Source organism: Desmodus rotundus, chromosome 3, assembly GCF_022682495.2.
Source record: "Desmodus rotundus isolate HL8 chromosome 3, HLdesRot8A.1, whole genome shotgun sequence".
NCBI lineage: Eukaryota > Metazoa > Chordata > Mammalia > Chiroptera > Phyllostomidae > Desmodus > Desmodus rotundus.
This window is the reverse complement of record NC_071389.1, coordinates 170,638,085-170,645,107: the sequence shown is the minus strand read 5'-3', so window position 1 is coordinate 170,645,107 and position 7,023 is coordinate 170,638,085. Positions and strand designations below refer to the sequence as shown.

The 7,023-nt window shown below is 39.7% G+C and overlaps 1 non-coding gene across 1 annotated transcript; it reads right to left on the bottom strand.

Moving 5' to 3' along the window:
* Positions 1-555: 555 nt before the first annotated feature.
* LOC112318704 (U6 spliceosomal RNA) lies at positions 556-662 on the bottom strand. The gene has a single exon (XR_002976232.2). It is a non-coding gene; the product is annotated as a U6 spliceosomal RNA (small nuclear RNA).
* Positions 663-7,023: the final 6,361 nt, after the last annotated feature.

Sequence of the window (7,023 nt, the reverse complement as noted above, 5' to 3'; positions counted from 1 at the left end):
AAGTGCACAGTGAACAGGGCAATTCTCTATCAGCCCCCTATTGGGAAGTGGTGTGTGAGAGCACCTGATAGGATCAGCACTAGCTCGCTCCTAAGGTCTCGTGGTTTGCACAGCTGTTCCACCATCTTGCTAAAGAACCCCAGCTCTACCAGACAAGTGAACTCACTGGCTACAGAAACATCTGTTACTAGATCCTACCCATTCTCAGTCTGGTGCTCTCCCTGTTCTTTCCTCTCCCAATCAAGTCAGACTTTAACTATGAAATCATTCAACCCTCAGAGCACAAAGATTTAGAATCCAGCTTAAAGACTTTGAGACTATGCATTCAAATCTCATCACTTGCTGTGGGACTTTGAACAGGAGTTAAAGTTATTTAGAGAGCTAAGTTTTCTTATCCGCAGTGGGGGTGACGGTTAGGGTTGTCATGAGAACGAAAAAGGATAATGCACATAAAGACTCAGCAATCTGCATGGCACAGAAGTTCTCAATAAATGTTGACTGTGCTTGTGAATACATCCTTCTCTGTTAACATCATCAAAATGGGCGTTTTTTAAAAAAAATGTGGAATGCCTTAGGAATTTGCATGTCATCCTTGCACAGGGGCCATGCTAATCTTCTCTGTATCGGTCCGATTTTAGTGCACGTGCTGCTGAAGCCAGCACAAAATGGGCATTTTTAATTCGCCACTTTGCAGACTGTTTTTCCAGATGCATTCTCCATTCAGGGCTAGGCAAAACCTTTTCTGGTTTTGTTGGCCTTAAATCTAGTATTTGTGGGACCCGTTCCATAACTTTAGAGAACACTAAGTCCTTAGTGCTTCCTGACCCGCCTTGGCACTCTCAGTAACAGAGGACGGCTCCCTTGTCAGATACAGTGTAATCGCTCCCTCCACCTTCTAGTCCCTCATGCCTGTCACAGAAAAACGGCTGTGAGTGTGTCTATAAAGACCTGATCTTTTGCTTCTTAATTGTGGGCAGATATTTTTAATACCATTAGAGCTCTGCCACCTTCAGCCTCACCTGATCAACTCTTCTCCTGGAGTTTAAAGACTGAGGTAGCTGAAGGCCCTCCTGGCTCAGAGCTCAATATTTCTGAGGCACCTCCCTTTTTCTCCTCCTTCTAAAATCATTATCAGCAAGAGTTTTATAGGGAGAGGCAGATAAGGAGCCAGCGAGTCCTTCAAGACGTGCAGATAAGCTGAGTTTCCACTGGAGCATTTTCTGCAGATTAATTCTTCTCTTACTCGCTCCATGTGACTTTGTTTTCTCAGGTTTCTTTCCAACCTGCTTTTTTGGAATAATTTTCCTAACATTAAACATATCCATGTTTTAAAAAATTACTTATCTTGCTATACATTTTTAAAAAGTTAGTCTGTTTATCCCAGATATTAAATGCCAATTCAAATCTTAATAATTATAAGGCCACAAACACCACACCACCAGCAACTTGTGACTCAGTCCGAGCCCTCGAACTCTGTTTACTGTCTCTCCTCGAGGGACATGCATCTTGAGTTCCGGCAACAGGATCTGGCAGCTAAAATTTCTCCTCTTCAGGGGCTGCCATCACTTCTTCTGGGAATACCTATGATTTGGTGACTATGTGAGCCCTAGTAGGGGCTTTAAAAATATTGTACTAATTATCACCTATTTGGAGGTATTAATCTAGCTTTCTGAAGATCCTTTCCAGGAATCTGGGGCTGGGAAGGATTTCCTCCTTCTTTCTTGAGTTATAAAAAAGAAGGAGGAAAAAAGGAATGGAGGAAAGAAGGCCCGACTCCTAAGTTGTGGTGATTTTAAAAATATGTCTGTGAATTCATGAGGGTGACTCCCCTTCAAAAGTAAAGCCCGATTTTCCTGCTTTTGAGTGTGGACTGAACTTCGTGACTTGCTTTGAATATAGAATGAAACAAAAGTGACAGTATATGACTTTGGAGACTATATCTTTAAAAAGTGCTCTAGCTTTCATCTTGGTTGTTCTGTTTTCCACTTTTTCTTTTTTTTTAAATATATGTTATTGATTATGCTATTACAGTTGTCCCATTTCCCCCCCTTTCTTCCCCTCCACCCTGCACACCCCCTCCCACCCACACCTTAGTTTATGTCCATGGGTCATACATATAAGTCCTTTGGCTTCTACATTTCCTATACTATTTTTAACCTACCCTATCTATTTTCTATCTACCATTTATGTTTCTTATTCCCTGTACTTTTCCCCCATTCCCCTACTCCCCTTCCCCACTGATAACCCTCCATGTGATCTACATTTCTGTGATTCTGTTCCTGTTCTAGTTGTTTGCTCAGTTCGGGTTTTTTGTTTGTTTATTTTGGTTTTTTTTTACTATCTTCCACTTTTTCATGAATTGCTTGCTCTGGGGATGCCAGCTACCATACTGTGAGCTATCTCATAAAAAGGCTCAAGTGGAAAGGTGCTGAGAGAGGCATTTGGCCAACAGCCAGCAAGGAACTGAGGCCCTCGATCCAATAGGCTACAAGGAACTGAGACCTGCCAACATCCACGTAAGTGAGCCACGCTGGAACTGGATTCTGCAGCTCCAGTCAAGCCCTGAGATGATTGCGGCCCCAGGTGAGAGCAGGACTGAAACCTCATGAGAAACCCTGAGCCAGAATCATCCCAGTTACTCTCTGACCCTTAGAGACTGTGAGATACATGTGTTTGTTGTTTTAAGATCCTAAATTTTAGGGTAATTTATTATGTAGCAAGAGGTAACTTGTACATAAGTAGTAACAGCTGTCAACACATCCAGGTAACATTGAATCTTAATTTGGATTCAAAGGAAGATAATCACTACATTGTAATCCAGCAATTTCATTTATGGAAATCCAGGAACTTTCACCTACACAATTATGTGTTTACACACAAAGTTATTAGGGATTATTGCCTTACATAAAAATGTTGAGCAATAACAAACTGTTGAGCTAAATAAATTATAGTCTGTCAACTTCAAGTAATTTTATAGAACGTTAGCAAGAAGTTGAAAGACTTTGTAATGATACAAACAACACCAAATGAATATAAAATTGCATATATATTGCACTTACAACTCTGTAAAAATCTATTCACTAAAAAAAAAAAAAAACCTAGTAAGAAAGTCTTAGCTTAGCTCCAGAGGTAGAAGTGAGGTCTTTAGGGTCTGTGAGTCTCTAACAACTGCAGCCCCTCTAAGTGGCGGACAGGACTTTCATCATATGTAAGACGACCCTTGAAGACTCACAGAAATGTGGAAGGAAAGAGGACTTTATACAGAACTAAGATTATTGCATCACCAGACACTGGCTGTGCTAGATTTAGACATTGGTATGGCTTCATTCCTACCCACTCACTGGTGAAATTCATCACCATTAACAAAATTATATTGAACAATACAATTCACTGATCTTTTATAATGGGCCAAATTCTGTGCTAGGCACTTTTATAATATCTTAATTAATTCTAAGATAAAAATGATTTCTAAGCCGGAACTAAAATTTAGACATGGCTGTCAGATGGTGCCACAAGACACCCTTTCCACCTTTCTATTCATAATGCATATTAAACTAATCTGCATATTAGCAGAAGGAAGCATTCTAGAAGCCAATGTGACCACAGAGGCAGAGATTGGAGTGATCCAGCCACCAGCCCAAGAATGCCAGCTGCCATCAGAATTTAGAGGGAGGTGGCCTTGCTGACACCTTAATTTTAGCCTAGTGATACTGATTTTGGACCTCTGACCTCCAGAACTGTGAGAGAATACATTTCTTTTGTTTTAAGCCACCAAGTTAGCAGTAATTTGTTACAGCATTCATAGGAAACTAACACACTAGTATTTTCTTGAGGATGTTTCTGTTGATATTCTTAAGGGCATACTGACTTGTAGTTTTCTTCAGTTGTCTTTGAATACTGGCCATGTAACCCGGTTACATACCCAAACTTGTGCCCATAAAATTTATCTTCTCTTTTGTTTCTAGCCAAAGCTAGTCCTTCCACCTAAAATTTGACCACCTCCCCTTCATTCCATTCAAGGAAAATTACTTCCGCAATTCTTTCCTCTTTCTTCTGCATCATTAATTTTTCCCTCTCTACTTTCTGTTGCTACCACATAAAGATGCTATATTCCTGACCTCTTAATTAATAAATAAAATAAAAACCTGTTCTGGCCCCACTTAACCTTTCAACTTCTGTCTTTTTCCTTCTTGTTCCTTACACAATTCTTTATTTAGTTGCCTGCATTTACTACAATCTCTACATTCCCTCTTCCCATTCCCTCCTTAATCCACTCCAGGCAGGGTTTTGCTAACACCAAGCTGATGGACCTGCTTTCTTTTTTTCTTTTCTTTTTTAATTTTTATTGTTATTGAATTACAGTTGTATGCCTTTTCTCCCCAGGACCTGCTTTCTTTAAGATCACTGAAGACTCTACATTGCTATGTACAACGGTTTCTTTTTATATCATCATCACAACATGCGATATAGTTGATCACATTTTCCTCCTTCTAACACTTCCATTCATTTCCGTTTCAGGCTACCACACTGCTTTACTTTCTGTTTAGGCTGTTCTCTCTCAGTCTGTTTTACTCTGTTCTTTTCATGTCCTTAACTTCCGCATGGTAGAGAGACCAAGAGTCAGACTTTGGACTTTTTTATCGGCTTTTTCATTCTAACTAATATATAGTTTGCCTCTTTTCCACCTACCGTCCTGACTACAGGTCATCTCATATTATGGTTTTGAATACTATCTACATGCTGACAATTATGAAGTTATAGTTATATTCTAGACTCTCCTGTGAACTCCAGACTTATATATTTAATAACACTTTTGTGTCTCTTTGGATATCTAGTACGTGTCTCATACATGACATGTATAAAACGGAATCCCTAATCCTGCCCCCAAACTGGTCCTTTTACACTCTTTTCCATCTCAGTGAATAGCTGCTCCCTCCTAGTAATAGTCAGGTCAAAGATCTTGCTGTCACTCTTATCTCTTTCTTTCTCTCACTCCCCTCATTGGAGCTATCAGAAAGTCCTATGAACTATATTTTTAAGATATTCAGAAATTGAGCACTTTTCATTACCTGCAATGGATTTCCAGTGCCCAAAAATGTGCTCGAAGTAGACATGCGATAATAATGTTTTGAAAGAATGAATGAATTATGTCATATGCTTGCTCTCTGTAACTGCCTTGACAATGCTAGGCCCATAATACCTTCATGTGCTATAATCTGGTCCACATGTTCCTCTCTACTCTCATCTTTTTCCACTAACCAGCCAGGACCATATGCTCCAAGTGTAGTGACTGACTTTGTATTCCCCAGTTTATTACATTGTTTCATTCCTCTGTGCCTTCCTCAATGCTGTTCCCTCAGCCTAGAATACTCTTACGCTTTAAGGATATTTCAAGATTCATCTCAGCCAACAAAAATCTCATTCTAACCTAAACATTTTCCACTGGAGCTTGCCTACTTCCGCACACATAGAGTTTACCACAGGACAAACCACACGCTGCTAATGCTAGCCTGCCTCGCCATCACAGCTCTGAGCTCTGTGTCTTGCTTATCTTGCTTTGGTATTCCTAAAGCGTAGCACAGGCCCTGGCTTGTGGCATGCCACAAAAGTGTACATGAGTACACTTATGAATGAGTAAAAGGATTCAGATGTATATTACACTTGTTCATATATGAAATCATAAAACAAGAGGTAATATAAAGACCTTTTACTATAAATATGAATAAATGATTCTTTGGTAGCAACATTTAATATTTATCTTTCAAGGAAGAATGAGCTGAAAATTTGCTTTGAGAGTGGTTCATTTTTATTCCTCCAAAGCAATGCAAAGACAAGCAAACATTTTCTCTTCCTGGCACAGTTATTTTCTCCCTCACTCTCTCTCTTTCTAATATGTATTTTTTATTTTGAAAGAACACTTATCATGAGATCTACCATCTTAACAAATGTTGAAGTGCACAGTACACTAGTATCAACTACAGGTACAATGTTGTACAGCAGATCTCCAGAGTTTATCCATCTCCCTTAACTTAAACAATATGCCCAGTGATTACAAAGAAAAATATATTAGATGAGTATACTCTAATTTCATTGAAAAAGTGTTTGTTAGACTTTCTGTGCCATATATTGAACTGGAGTTATATTGAAAAGTAGAATCACCTTCCACTTTTGCTACCATTCTCTCTCTGTCTCCCTCTCTCTCTCTTTCTCTGCCTCTCTCTCTTTCACAATTTCAACAGCCAGTTGTCAGCTCTAACCAAAATTGTACTGTAACAATACAATGAATAAAAACTGCTATTTTATCATAAGGTCACAACTACTATGTACAAAAGTATGCATGGGCAGAGACTGGGAAAGTAATATGAAATGCAGTTCACTGACATTTACCGAGTACATACTGTGACCCACACATTGTTCTGGATGGGATTACAAGGAAGGAACAGTCCTTTTCCTGGAGGAGTTCACCATCTCATTTCGTTTACTCAAATTGCTGTAATCTCCTTTGATAAGTAACTGTGTATCACTTGTTCTGTTCTCAGCTTGGAGGACACCAATGCGCCACCAGTGTCAAACTGCTCAGGTTTCAGGGGTCTATTAGCATTTTTGAGCTTCTAGGGAATTATCGTGAAAAATGGCAACTTTATCATCAATGGGAACTAAGATTGTTATTTGGGTGGAGAGAAGAAAAGAGTTTTTGGTAGGTAAGAAGCAGATATCTTTCTCACATAGCTGCCCAAAAAATCAGTGTTGGTGTTTCTGAAGCACAATAACTACAAAGCTCCTATTCAACGAGCTGGTGTATGGGCAAATTGACCACTTGTGCTGGAGTCTTGGGGTGGTTCTTGGAATCTGGCTCCTTCTTCAGGTATCACGCTGATATTTGTTCATAGCCATCCTTCCCCATGTCCAAGAAGGTCGCAGATTTTTCTCCTAGAACCAGTGCCAGGAAGGGCTGGGCCATCAGCTACCTCAGAAGCAAAAAGATCTAAAGTTCCCAGTGCCTGTCCTAGGACTCAAAACACT